At 37.4% G+C, this 15,603-nt stretch overlaps 1 protein-coding gene across 6 annotated transcripts in view; it reads right to left on the reverse strand.

The window, feature by feature from the left end:
- Positions 1-13,841: 13,841 nt before the first annotated feature.
- LOC106881415 (ras-related protein Rab-9A) overlaps positions 13,842-15,603 on the reverse strand; it is an 80,305-nt gene continuing 78,543 nt past the window's right edge. For all 6 annotated transcript variants that reach the window (XM_014931799.3, XM_014931796.3, XM_089365429.1 and 3 more), the window contains one exon: positions 13,842-13,975. The gene's annotated coding sequence lies outside the window, so the exon portion shown is untranslated. The remainder of the gene's footprint in view (positions 13,976-15,603) is intronic.

Here is a 15,603-nt window from a genome sequence, read left to right on the forward strand (position 1 = left end):
AGACCTCAAAAGGTCTGAAGCCGCGACAAACTAGCGGGGATAAAGCAGGCTATTTATAGGTACAAAGAGGCTCCAGAAGTATCAGAAAACATTCTCTCACATGACCTTATTAGATGGCCACGATTGGTCGGTATGCACCCTGGCGCGAAACAGAACTGGAGACAAATGCCGCGCAAATTAGAGTTAGTCAGGGTGATAGACACAGCAGGATCCAAGGCGGGAGAGAGATAGATGTTACCTGCTATGTTCGCATTTGTAAATAAATAACCGAGAGAGGTGGTTTCACTACATATATATATATATATATATATATATATATATACAGAGAGAGAGAGAGTGAGAGAGAGAGAGTGAGAGAGAGAGAGAGAGAGAGAGAGAGATGTATATGTACATGTATATGTATAGATATATATATATAGATATAGATCTATATGCATACATGTATATGTATACATATGTGTAGATGTATATATATAGGTGTACATCTAATGTGTACACATATATAAATGCATACTGATATCTATACATATATACATCCATACACACACACATATATGTACACACAAACACACACATTAGTCATTTGTTTTCTTATCCAAACTACGTCAAAAGTATTGAATGGATCTTTAAGAAATTTGGAAATTATATTCTATGCATAATGGCCATAACCCCCATGAAAATTCATATATTTTTGATGTTGATGAAATTTTAACCATACATATTACACACAAATAAAGTAATATTTCTAAAATTGTTTTCTTCTTAGAAGTTACAAAGACCCCTTCATAGGGACTTTACACCCACAATTTAGTCATTTTTCCTAAGCAAATACGAATACAGTTGTACCATTGGTATCTATAGGGTCACCCGAACATAACAGATGAGCATTATTTGTAATTCAACGGTACAACAGTGTAAGACTATCCTTTCAGATATACTTACATTGTGATTTCTGCAATGTGGTGCATAAATTGTCAAGTAAATGAGACTCATCTTTGCCTCCACTGATTCACTTGCAAAGTGTTGAGTAAAATTATTTCGTTGCAGACCTCCTTTGAGTCTTTTTATTATCACTGCGACACATATAGTCCCCAGTTGGTAACATTGATTTCAAGGCCTTCCCAGATGGGTGATTGGTTGTTCTAAGACATTTATTGATTGTAAATACTTTCTGCCCAGTTACCTATCGGTATAGTGGTCATTTGCAAACTCCAGAGGCGACACTTTCATTTCCCTTTGCTCCAAACGTCACACATTGTTGTTTCTATTGAGTCATGCCCTTCCAATTGCTATAGATCCATAATGCATCTTAAAGCTGTGTCTGTCACCTGTATGGAGAGGAATCCTACATTGTGGAGTAGTAATGACTAGGCTACGGTAGCTGACTGATTATCGTGATCATTCGTCTTTTGCTTTCCTGTAGCTTTGCTCTCTTTTACAAACCCAGTGAACATACATATATTTCCTATTTCAAAGAAATTCAAACAATACATATTACACACAAGTTAAAAAGATTCCCAACAATTAAATTTCTCTGGTTGACATTAATACACCCATCACCAATAGGGGCCTTAACTCCCACATTTTTAAGCTCCATGAGCTCCATTTTTCAGGAGCAAAATTCTTTTAGGGTCCATGTAGTGTCTTAGGCCAAAAATATTTTTAACTTCTTGCATAGTTCGAGCCCACAGCAATATCATATCTCCTCCACTATTTCAGTATTACGTGTCAAAAGTGAAACAATAACATCACTCTACTGTAATGTCAGATACTTTCACTCTAACTGAAACTATTCCACTATTTCAGTATTACCTGTCAAAAGTGAAACAGTAACATGTCGCTACTGTAATTTCAAATATTTTCACTTTAATATTTTCAATTTCATACAGAAACTATTTAAGTGAGACTATACTCTCACATATATACAGGCATACTATAAGACCCACGTTAAAAACATTCCCAACAATTCAGTTTCTCTGGTTGACATTAACACCCCCACCCCCAATAGGGGCCTTCATTCCCACATTCTAGAGCACCATGAGCTCCATTTTGCAGGAACAAAATCTTTTTTACAGGTTCCAGAAGACTGAAATTTTGGAATATGCGCATAAAGATCAATAGTATGGGATACATGTCTCATGATAAGAATTTTTTTAGGGCGTGTAAAGAGGGAAAGAACCCTCATGTGCAATTTTGATGAAATTCGAATCATATGTATTCCAGTTCCTTACAGAAAATATAACAGAAAAGTCTCATTTTTCAATTGCATGTAACACGGGCAACGCCGGGTATCTCTGCTAGTATATATCTTAATATATAAATCTGAAATTGTGTGTTTGTGTGAAGCCTTTTTGAATGTTTATAGAAATCCACATTTTCCACTTTTTCGTAAAATTTTTTACATCAATGGAATTTTCTCGATGTGAACTTTCCAGTGCAGTAATTAGATTTTTAAAATTCCGTTTACTTTGTGTGATTTAAGGGAGATTTGGCTGTTGTTTCTAGCAACTTTTATATTTCATCCCTGCTACCTGGAACGCCATTCTTACACACGCGCTCAACATAAAAATATAGAGAGTAAGAGTAAAAGAGGGAGAGGGAGAGAGAGAGAAAGTGATACATACAACGTCATAGATTAAACTTTCATCTCAGTATTCTTTACCTATTTTTCATAACATAGATACGTAAAAACACACACAACCACACATACTTGACCTTTGACAACAACATACACATTGCTCAATCTCTATTCATTTCTTCCCCTCTTCCTCTCTCGCTCTCTCAAACGTATACACGTGCAAGTAAACAATCATTCACATCGTGGTATATTTACAAAACATTGATGGCATAACTACAGAGTTGTATCCCCCAACTTTGGAAGGTCATAACTTTCATAAAAATGAATATTTTTTTATGAAATTTTCTATGCATATATTATTTATTATGTAGATTCCAAATATACAAAAATTTTCGGTGAAAGTGTTTTGGAAGGGGGTGGGGTACAATATTCGGAAATTCCACTTAAATTCCTCTTAACTTCCAGGAAAATGAATATTTTTTCATGAAATTTTGTACAAATGTACCTTGATGTATGTACATTTCAAACATGTAGGAATTTTGAAGGAAACAACTGCAGGTTATTTTTGAGAAGTGTTCCCCACTCGGTGGTGTTTCGGAGCAAGTCGTCCATATTTGTTTCATTTTTCTCTATTATGTGCTTATGTGCATTCTTAGATTTCTAATGAAGTAATAGGCAGTGAAGAGAAGCAGTCATAAGAAAACTTTTAACTACCCCTATTCCTTTCTCTCCCCCTCTCTACCTCTTCCTCTCTCGCTCTCTCAAAAGCATACACGTGCAAGTACACAATCATTCAGTAAAATATAACTCATGTTCGTCAATGTTTTGTAAATTTACCAAGATTTTCACTAGGGTGTTAGGGTTAGGGTTTTAGGGTCAGGGTTAGGGTTCAGGATTAATGTTACGGTTACGGTTTTTAGGGTCAGGGTTAGGGTTAGTGTTAGGATTAGGGTTGGGTAATTGTGCGGGTGTTAATCTGAAAAATTACAGATATGTGAAAAGTACCGACACTGCCATCTATTATAACTTTTGTTGTTCTGTTTAATATATACATAGATTATGCCTCCAAAGAAGAGAGTTTGCTGGGGAAAGACAGCAACCGGTTTAAAATGACAGCCACAGACTGCAGCAATTCACGACATTCCAGTAGCTACTTTGAACATAATACAAAATGGTGCATCAACATCTACTGCCCAATCTGATAGAATTCTGGCAAAACTGTTTAGCAACAGATCGCCAGCAATTGCTTCATCACAAATTGCCATCCTAGCTCCTGTGAAAAGGGATTACCCTGCTATCAGGGCAGCGCAAAAAGTTGTTTTGCACAAGCATTTCTATAGCCAATGACACAGATGAAATTTACGTACGCTTAATAATGTTACGCAAAACAGCCTTCAGACTTTCCCTATTAATTTCATCGTCTTTTGAATTATGAACATATTTACATCATAAGGGTTTTTTCGTTGTAAGGCTTTCTTTTTTAGTTGATTTTCAGCTAGCAAGACTTATCGTAGATGGCGTAATAAGTCACACCCGGACAAGGTCGGGTTATACTGCTAGTATATATATATATTCAAGTTATATAAATTATCAACATTCAAACTCACAAGCTGCACAAGATAGTAGGAGACAGAAGACAACCAACAATAAATATATTTACAAACCCAAACCCACTAAAAAAATTGACAACAACAACAAATTAATTATGATAATAATAAGGATAATGATAATAATAGTAATAATAAGAATAATAATTTAAATTCAACTTCTGTTGAAAGTCAACAAACAAAGTGTTGCTTTAGAAGTGTTGAGATGTATTGAAAGATACGGAGAAGGAAATAATTTTATTCTCAAACGCAGGATAGTATAAATAATAATAATGAAATTATTGTATACAGTGCTCAGGTGCACTACAACTTGTCAAAAGTGTGCATAAAGCATATGCAGTATTGTACGAATGTCTGGAAAGTGAACAGTGTATGAGTCAGATACATGCTTGTGTGTGTATGGAGGGGAGAAAATCAGGTGTAGTGTTGGCGAATCTCAGGAAGTATGGAAGTTTTGAAGGATGCAGTGCTCCAACAACTAACAACTGATGCCGGCAGTTTGTTCCATACTTCGGCAACTCTTAGAGTGAAAATACAATAATAGCATGGACAGGATAAACTATCCTTATTTTGCAGAAAAATCTGTCGGTGGCCAGCCATGAGATTCGAACTCACATCCCTGTGATTATGCTAGATTTATATATCCTAAAATTGCAGAAGAATTTGTTGCTGGGCAGTTTAGCATAATAGTAAAGTACTTGACATGTAATCACAGGGGTGTGAGTTTGAGTCTCATGGCTGGCCACTGAGAGATTTTTCTGCAAAATAGGGATAGCTTATTCTACTCATGCTATATTATTATTATTATTATTAGCATTATTTTCTTATCTTAATAATTGGTGCATTGGAAACTGTAAGCAAAGATATAGACAAATGGTTGAAGGAGATTGGAATAGGGTGTTCTGTAGAACTTCAGCAGAAAGTTTGCCTCTTAGCGTCAGGAAAGATTACCAGGAGGGTTTCCAGAACTTGAAAGATTAGGGAAAATTTGTGGATACCTAAGTTTCCAGGTAGTAACCTTCTACCCACATAGTACAAACCGGAGTCAAATCAATAATGATTAATAACCCTTTTTACAAAAAGCACAAGACCTGAATTTATGAGGGAAAGGGTGACTTGTTGATTATATTGACTCCGGTGCACGACTGGTACTTGTTTTATTGACTCTAAAAGGATGAAAGGCAAAGCTGACTTCAAAGGAATTTGAACTCAGAACATAGAGACTAACAAAATGCTAACAATGACGATACAAATAGCAGAAGGTTAATTACAGTTGCAGGGTCATAAATTAGGGTAAACAAGTTTGTGGCTATTATTATTATTATTATTATTCAACAAACCATTGATTACAATCCCAGAAAGTCCATGGTCAATTGCAAAAGATCTCTGTGTGTCAGAAGGAACAGTCAAAAATGATGTCCATGAAGACATCAAATATGTCTTATATGATGAGGAAAGTTCAATTTGTCAGAAAAAGCAAAAGGAAATCACTACATCAGATCTAAAAGGCTCTGAAACAAACTGAAAAATCCAGCAGAAGAAGATTTGATTTGTTTTTTCTCAAACGCGGAAAACTTCAACCAAGATTAAAAAGTCAACAGAAGAAATGACAGATGGTTATGTGAAGACCCTTCTGAAATTCCAAGTGTTATGTATACAAAATCTCCTGCAACTGTCATGGTTTTAGGGGTTGTTAGCAATGAAGGATGTGATTCCTCCTTACCTCTTTCCACAAGGCCTTAGAGTTAACTCTGCCACCTACATTGAGATCCTGGAAATAATTATTAAGCCCTGGATAGACAGTGTATGCAATGGAAGGCCATATGTTTTTTCAATAAGACTCTGCACTATCACACATGGCTCTAGTAACACAGGAATGGATGGCTGAAAATTTTCATGATCACATAACCCTTAACATTTGGCTTCTCCAGATCTCCATAACACCAAAGATTCTTGGAAAGCTGTCATTGTCAGATTAATGTGCAAAATGAAGCAGGACCACTTGATTGGAGCATGTAGATGATTTAGATCTCATATAGAAGCAGATGTTGAAGCTGAAGGTGGCTTTATTGAATAACATTATGGAAAAGAAGGTTTATTTTTATCCTCATAACATTTTTTGATAAACAAAGTTATCTGTTATCATGTAACTGTTTTTTTTATAAACATAAATTTGTCCTCAAATATCTTAGGCACCCTGTATGTATGTATATAAATATATATATATATATATATATATATATATAATAATATTATTAGGGACAAAATCCAAAATTACAGGTAAAAAACTCAATTAAAATCAATTTATAAAAAATTAAATTGAGCCTTATAGATAAAGTATATATAAAATATATATAGTTTTAGGGAAAATAACCAATTTTCAAGAACTCATCGATGAAAATCCACTATCACATATAGAAAAATTAATAATTAAAAGCACAATAAATGAGTATAATATAAAGTAAAGTAAATATCATAAGATAAATATAATATTATATTATATTATATTATATTATATTTATCTTATGATATTTACTTTACTTTATATTATACTCATTTATTGTGCTTTTAATTATTAATTTTTCTATATGTGATAGTGGATTTTCATCGATGAGTTCTTGAAAATTGGTTATTTTCCCTAAAACTATATATATATATATATATATATATATATATGTGGCCATTGCCAGTACCGCCTGACTGGCTCCCGTAGGATTTTCGAGCGAGATCGTTGCCAGTGCCCCTGGACTGGCTTGTGCGGGTGGCACATAAAAGACACCATTTCGAGCGTGGCCGTTTTCGTGCGGGTGACACGTAAAAGCACCCACTACACTCTCTGGCGTTAGGAAGGGCATCCAGCTGTAAAAACTCTGCCAAATTAGATTGGAGCCTGGTGTTGCCATCCGGTTTCACCAGTCCTCAGTCAAATCGTCCAACCCATGCTAGCATGGAAAGCGGACGTTAAACGATGATGATGATGATGATGATATATATAGTTTTAGGGAAAAGAACCAAGGTTCATGAATTCATCCATGAAAATCCAGAGTCACATATAGAAAAATTAAATAAGTAAAAGCACAATAAATGAGTATAATATAATACAAAGTAAATATCATAAGATATATCATGGATGAATTCATGAACCTTGGTTCCTTTCCCTAAAACTATATATATATATATTTTATACTGTGAAACTTAATTTAATTTTAACTTTTAATAAATTGAATTTAATTGAGTTTTTACCTGTAAATTTGGATTTCTATCCCTAATATTATTATTATAAATATATATATATCATCATCATCGTTTAACGTCCGCTTTCCATGCTAGCATGGGTTTGACTGAAGACTGGTGAATCAGATGGCTACACCAGGCTCCAATCTGATTTGGCAGAGTTTCTACAGCTGGATGCCCTTCCTAACGCCAACCACTCAGAGAGTGTAGTGGGTGCTTTTACGTGCCACCGGCATGACGGCCAGTCAGGCGGTACTGACAATGGCCACACTCAAAATGGTGTATTTTACGTGCCACCTGCACAGGAGCCAGTCCAGCGGCACTGGCAATGATCTTGCTCGAATGTCTTTACACGTGCCATCGGCACGAGTGCCAGGAAGGCAACGCTGGGCACAGGTGCCATCATGATTTCGCTTGCCCCAACAGGTCTTCGCAAGGCAAGTTTCGTGTCCAATGAAGGAGACGACATTGGCATGGGTGCCAGTCATCGAATTTAGTTCGATTTCAATTTCACTTGCCTCAACAGGTCTTTGCAAGCGAAGTTTAGTGTCCAATGAAGGAAAGGTATGCATAAGTGGGCTGGCTACACCCCTGACAGAGGCCTTGGATTTAGGTCTCACTTGGCTTGCTGGGTCTTCTCACGCACAGTATATTTCCAAAGGTCTCGGTCAGAAGTCATCGCCTCGGTGAGGCCCAATATTTGAAGGTCATGCCTCACCACCTCTTCCTAGGTCTCCTCGGCCTACCTCTTCCACGGGTTCCCTCAACTGCTAGGGTGTGGCACTTTTTCACATAGCTATCCTCATCCATTCTTGCCACATATGCATACCAGCACAATCGTCTTTCTTGCACACCACAACTGATGCTTCTTAGGTTCAACTTTTCTCTCAAGGTACTTACACTCTGTTTAGTATGCACACTGACATTACACATCCATTGGAGCATACTGGCTTCATTCCTTGCGAGCCTACGCATGTCCTCAGCAGTCACGGACCATGTTTCACTGCCATGTAGCATGGCTGTTCATACACATGTCATACAGTCTGCCTTTTACTCTGAGAGAGAGAGACCCTTTGTCACCAGCAGAGGTAAGAGCTCTCTGAACTTTGCCCAGGCTATTCTTATTCTAGCAGCTACACTTTCAGCGCACCCACCCCCACTACTAACTTGGTCACCAAGATAGCGGAAGCTATCAACCACTTCTAATTTTTCTCCCTGGAATGTGGCAGAAGTTGTTTTCTGCACATTTACAGTGTCTTTTGCTCCTGAACATCTGCTACAAACAAAAACTATCTTCCTAGTTAGCCTCCTTTGATATTACTGCACCTCTTATGTGTCCATAGCTTGCACTGGGTGCATCTTATAGAGTTTCTACCTACGCCTTTGCTACAGATCGAGTGTTTCTACCTATGCCTTTTCTATATACACACACACGCATACACATACATCTATATATGTATATATTTATACACACACACACACACACATATATATAAAGGTAAGCAGAGTTAGCAGTTGTAGTAACCGTCTAAGGGATAATAGTATCCATATTTACTATCGGTATGATGAAGCTCCATGTACTAGATTGAATGTACCATGAAGATGAAGAGTATCATTTTCAGAATTTCTTTCGTAAGCAGCAACTAACATTGGAAGCAGAAACAGCCATAAGAAATGTTGTCATGTTTTGTATTAAAAGATAATCAACCGATGTGGTTCAATTTAGAAATAATACATTTCTAAATCCTTCATAGAGATTTATGCAGTAGCAGCATGATAAAGTGATAGTATGTTGTTAACTTAATGTGACAGTCCCATGAAAGGGAAGAATGCTACTGTTATTTGGCCCTAGGAAACACCGTTTCCTGTTGGAATTGACAGGACACAAGAAGTGTGTCAAGTCCAACAGGAAATGGTGTTTCCTAGGACTAGATAACAGTAGCATTCTTCCCTTTCATGGGACTGTCACATTAAGTTGACAACTTACTATCACTTTGTGGTTCAATTTGTTTGTTGATCAAAAGTTTTCTCCATTTTCTGATTATTTAAATTTCTATACACACACACACATCTATTCTATTCATTGGAGCCTGGTGTTGCCATCCGGTTTCACCAGTCCTCAGTCAAATCGTCCAACCCATGCTAGCATGGAAAGCGGACGTTAAACGATGATGATGATGATGATGATGATGATGATGATGATGATGATGATGATATATATATATATGAATAGAATAGATATGAAGGCTGGGAAAGCCCCTGGACCATCGGGTATCACTGTTGAGATGATTGAAATATCAGGTGGTGTGCGATACAGCCTAGTCACCTGTATAGTTCATCAGGTTATTCAGGAAGGCCCCATACCTAAGGACTGGTGTAGTAGTATGTGAATTTCATGTACAAGTTGGAGTACAGCAGGGATCAGTTCTTAGTCCACTCTTATTCATCATAGTTCTCCAGGCCATAACAGATGAGTTCTAAACTGGATGCCCATGGGAACAATTACATGCTGATGATCTTGCTCTTATTGCAGACTCTGAGACAGAATTGGAGAAGAAGTTCCAGGTTTGGAATCAAAGGGCCTAGAAAAGACTAAAGTTGTTGTTAGCAAGAAAACAGATAAGACTCTCTTTCCATCAGGTAAATGGCCCTGCTCAATATGTAGGAAAGGAGTTGGAAGTAATTCCATTCGCTGCACCCAGTGTAAGCTATGGATGTATAAGAGAAGCAGTGGAACTGCAGGTAAGTTATCAGATAAGGTTGGTTTTGTGTGTGGCAGATGTGCAGGAACAATAAGCACTTAGAGCATAAAGGACTTAGACTCTCTCAAATGCCCAGGAGGCTCTCTTGTGGTAGTAGATAGTTTCTGCTATTTAGGTGACCAAATTAGTAAAGGTGGTGGATGCTTTGAAAGTATTGTCTCTAAATTAAGAATAGAATGAAGGAACTCTGTTGTCCACAAGAGGACTCTCTTTCAGAAAGTAAGACAGATTGTACGATGCTTGTGTGAGAATGGCTATGTTACACGGTAGTGAGACATGGTCTCTGACTGCGGAAGACATTTGTAGGCTGGGGAGGAATGAAGATAGTATGCTCCATTGGATTTGCAACATCAGTGTGCATGACTGACAGAGCACAGCTGAGTTGAGAGAAAAGTTAGGCATAAGAGAGATCAAATATGGCATGCAGGAGAGAAGAATGCATTGGCTTAGACATGTGATGCATATGAGTGAAGACAGCTGTATACAGAAGTGCCTGTTACCGATACCTGTGGAAGAGGGGGAGAGCCAGGAAGACATGGGATGAAGTAGTGAGGCTTGATCTCAGGATGTTGGGCCTCACAGAGGAGATGACACTAGACTGAGATGTTTGGCAATATGAGGTTCTAGAAAAGACGTGCTCACATCAGTGAAGTTGAGTGCTAGAGGCATTGTGTCCAACCCACATATAGCAACAAACTTTTCACACACCCTACCCCACGAAACCAAACTACATCTCCTCTTCTAAACTGCATTTTTCTCTTCCTCACATTTCCTCTTCATATACTATGATTGTCTTCCAACTTCTTTTCCTGCCCTCACTGTATCACTGAATTCCCCAACCCCATCTTTTCACCAGTCACTGCAATCCCCATGTCCTACTCATGGCCTCTGGGCAAATCTGACCACATATATTATGACCTTCATACCTTGGCAGTATGCCCTGGCAGTATGCCCTGGCAATTACCATCATTCATCTCCCTCCTCCTTACTCTACCATCACATCTATGCTCTGATCCTTGTTACTTGTGAGTATACCCTGGCACTTCACCACTCTCTTTCACTTGCACTTTTGCTGTTTCTCACTCTCTCTCTCCCTCCCTCTGACTGGATAACCACGTCTTCTCTACAGCAGTACACCTGTTTCTGCCCTCATTCTTGATCACTCTCACTCTCTTTCCTCTAGCTCTTCTCTCTGGCTAGGTAACCAAGTATCTCCTTTACATGGGAACTAGTATATGTTGATGATCTCACTTTTATTGCAGAATCTGAAAAGAAGTTCCAGGTTTCTGTCTTCTTTCTTATTACTACTCTCTCTTTCACAGTTAATCATGTTCCTCCTCTATAACAAGACACCTGTTTCTGTCTCTCTGTCACACTCTAACATTTCACCATCTGACACATGTTCCACTCCTCCAATTCCCCCTTCTCCTCTCATAAGATCATGCTTCACCACCTTGCCCCATATCTTTCTGGGTCTACAGGTTCCCTCCACTGTTAGAGATCGGCACTTCTTTACACAGCTGTCCTCCTAGATATGCACATTGAGCCTTCAACACCAGTTGTATTTTTCTCAGAACACTGATGAGGTGATTTGCAAGATTTTTTGCAACTGTTATGCGTGTGTGTGTATATATATATATATATATATATATATATATATATATATATATATTTATAGATAGATAGATATAGATATAAATATATATATACATAAATATACCTGGTGTGCAAGTTTCTCTGTTGGAAACTATTAGTTGCAAATGTTGATTTCAGCTGAAATCACATCAAACACACTCCTTCAAAGTACTGAGTACTTTCATATTCTTTGTTACCTATATATATATATATATATATATTATGAACTTCCTTAGCTTACAGCTGTTTCTGCTGTAAGATGCAATGTATTCATAACTGAGTACTTGAGTATCATAATATAGATTCATCAGAGCATCAAACATGAAGCTTCAGTTCTGCAACAATGTGATAGTCATTCACTCGATTATGAGTGCATTGCACCTTATTGCAGAAACAACTGTAAGCTAATGAAGTTCATAGCATAATCAGCACTGGATTAGCCATTAAACAAAACAAGCACATGCTTAGGGCATCAAAGGCAGGAGGAGCACCACAGAAATGGTAAATGGTTTACGGCACAAAAGAAAATGATATTAAACTAGCTAAAATAACGTTCAAAGTGGTTTATGACCAGAAATATGATTTTGAAGTGTTCATGATGATCAAAGACTTTGCAATTAAAAAAAGTAGAAAACTCTTCAAATATAAATTTTGTTTCATTTTGAAAAATAAAACTTTATTTTATGGTTTATTATTGTTTATATTTTAATTACATAGGGCAACATGCTGTGCTTGAGGGGACCTATTGAGTCAAGTATATCAAAATCAAAATTGTCTATTTCCTTTGTCAACCCAATTTCTTATAATGATTCTGTACTCAAGCATATGTATATTGAGTTTTAAAACCAGGTTATTAGTATTGCAATGCCTAAGTGATATATGATGGAGTCTCTCATCATGAACAACAAATGAGGGTTTAGTAAAATAAATCGTTAATCATGTTTTATGGATATGAACATGTCTCTTGAGGCCTGTTGGTGCCTTCCAAACCTTTTGGCAAATAGAACAAGTTGAGGACTCAGTTTGTTTGAGTGCTTGTGGATCATTCACTATGTGTTTTCTCGAGTGGATGGCAAAGTTTGCATTGCTTCATTCCACAAAACTACAACGACAGGTAAGGTTTCCATTTAGAGGAGCAGCGTTTTGCCAGTGTACCTTGAAGCTTGCATGAAGTTGGAGTTGACTGTGCTCAAATCTTTGAACAGAGGAGAAGCAGGACTGGCACCACGTCCTCCTGTGTTCTGATGCTTTGTTTCCCCAGGAAGATGTATATAAATTGGTGGTTTTGACATCATTGCTTTGGGATGCTGAATCTTGGACTCTGTACTGAAAGTATATCAATCAGTTCGACGCTTTTATTATGCAATGCTTGCGTGCTATCTCCGACCGAGTGGCCATATTCATAACAGTGAGGTTCTGACAAGATGCAACGTATCAACTATTGAAGCCATTGTCATCAAAATACAGCTTAGCTGGTCAGGTCATTTCCTCATGTATGAGTGATATCAGAATTCCAAAGAATTCAGAATTCTTTGGCCAATTCCCAACAGGAATGTCAGTCGGAAGGCCACTCTTATGCTTCAAAGACAAACTAAAAGACAATCTGAAGTGATGCAAAATTCCTTTTTCTTCCTGGGAAAACAAAGCATCAGAAAGCAAGTGAAATATATATATATATATATATATATATATATATATAGTTGACTATGCTAAACATTGCAAAAACAGATCTGACAAACTGTTTGGCAGAGCTCAAGTAGATTATCATTGTTTTGATATAATAAACATGTTCAGGTATGTATAAGTGTGTATGTGTAAATGTTAATAGCAGCCTAAAAAAGAGATCAGTACCGTGTATCTTTATGTCGCATAACTCAATGCTTTGCCAAATGCTGACCTATACAATAAATAGAAAAAAACTACTGGGTTGATGATTGAAAATGGTGCTCCAGTATGGCCACAGCCCAATAATTAAGAGCAATTAAGGAATAAAATACAAGAATAAAATAATAACAAGTTCATAAATTAGGTTGATGGCCCAGCTTTATTATTCCAAGATCCAGTTTTGCACAGGAGTTGTGGAATTATTATTTCTCTTATAGCACAGGCAGGTTTGAGGCATGGAATAGCTTACATGGATCTGCATTAAAGGTTTTTGCCTGAAAATAAACAGAGAGATGACACAGACATTGTCTTCATTCTGACTGATTGATTTGGATTTCTTCATTTCAAACAAAAGATAATTAAATAATTATTGAAGCACTAAGCTCGTTTTGGATAATGTAAATGCATAATAGAATAGACATATTCCAATAAACTAGTCAACTCAAGCTTATCCCGAAGTCTTATATGGGTTTTACTTCAGAGTCCATATACTCATATACTGTGTGTATCATCCTTATATGTTTATTTTCCCTGCTGGCATGGGTTGGATAGTTTGATGGGACCCAGTGATCCACAGGGAGCATCATGTTCCAGTGTCATTTTTGGCATGGTTTCTACAGTTGGACACCCTTTCTAATGCTAACCAAATTGAAGCGTGTAGTGGGTGTTTTTTTTTTTTTTGTGGAACCTGCACTAGCAGGGTTGGCAAGTAACTTGTAAGAAAGAAAACAAGGAAGGAAAGGGGGAAAGCTCTCTTAACTAAGTGTTTGGGGGTGAGGGTAGTTTTTGAGAAGGTGGTGTGGAGATTTTATTCCAGGGACAAGCAGAGATGTCTTGCTATGGAGAAGATACATGGCTAGCCCACTTTTATATTATAAGGGTGGCTGGGAGTTTCTAGAAAAAATGGTAAGACGGAAGCAATGGGGTACCAGAGCAAAACCTTCAGGAAGCAAGAGAAGTGGTGGTGGGGGAATATTAACTGATGGTTAGATGCCAGGATAGAGGTGATGGAGTGAATGATGAAGAGGAGAGGTGGTGTAGCATGATGGGAAATTGCAGTATGGGTAGGGGTAGAAAGAGAGAGAGAGGAGTGGCTCAGGGATGATAGTTCAGGGAGTAAGAGAAGAAGAGCAAGGCACAGGAGTGTGGAGAGGGAGATTTAGAGGGACAAAAGGAATAGCTAGAGAGAGTGAACACATGACAGATGAGTGCTAGGAAAGATAGCAGGTACGCAAGGGATTAAGATGAACCATGGCAGGAGGGGGGGAAAAGGGACTATATTGTAGGAGGGGATGGTCTCATATATATATATATATATATAAAATGTCTTGGGTATGGCTTTAAACTGCATCTGGTAATGGGCCCCTGGTTCAAGAGTTCCAAGTTGTTAATGATCAGGATCAACCATTTCATTTAGTGAACTAAGTACCATAGTTGTGGTGTGTAGATGAGACATTCAGGTATTAAAAAGCCAATGGTCTGGGCAAGTTAACCCAACCATAGAAATAATACATTTCTAAATCTCTTAGAGAGATTTATGCAGTAGCAGCATGATAAAATGATAGTATATTGTCAACTTAATGTGACAGTCTCATGATAGGGAAGAATGCTACAGGAAATGTGTCAACAGGAAATGGTGTTTCCTAGGGTTAAATAACAGTAGCATTCTTCCCTTTCATGGGACTGACACATTAAGTTGACAACATTCTAGCACTTAACCCAACCAGATGATGATTTATATATATATACATTGAGAAACACGATTCTATGATTTCTTTTCTAAACAACCTGCACAGATGATTTGTTTATAGTGATTAAATGTTTGAACTGAAAATTAGCTCACTTCCTCCATCAAATTAACATTACCTGTAAAGGTGTATGATGTACCACACGTCAGATGTTA

This window comes from Octopus bimaculoides, chromosome Z (genome assembly GCF_046866305.1).
Source record: "Octopus bimaculoides isolate indiv1 chromosome Z, ASM4686630v1, whole genome shotgun sequence".
In the NCBI taxonomy this organism is placed as follows: domain Eukaryota; kingdom Metazoa; phylum Mollusca; class Cephalopoda; order Octopoda; family Octopodidae; genus Octopus; species Octopus bimaculoides.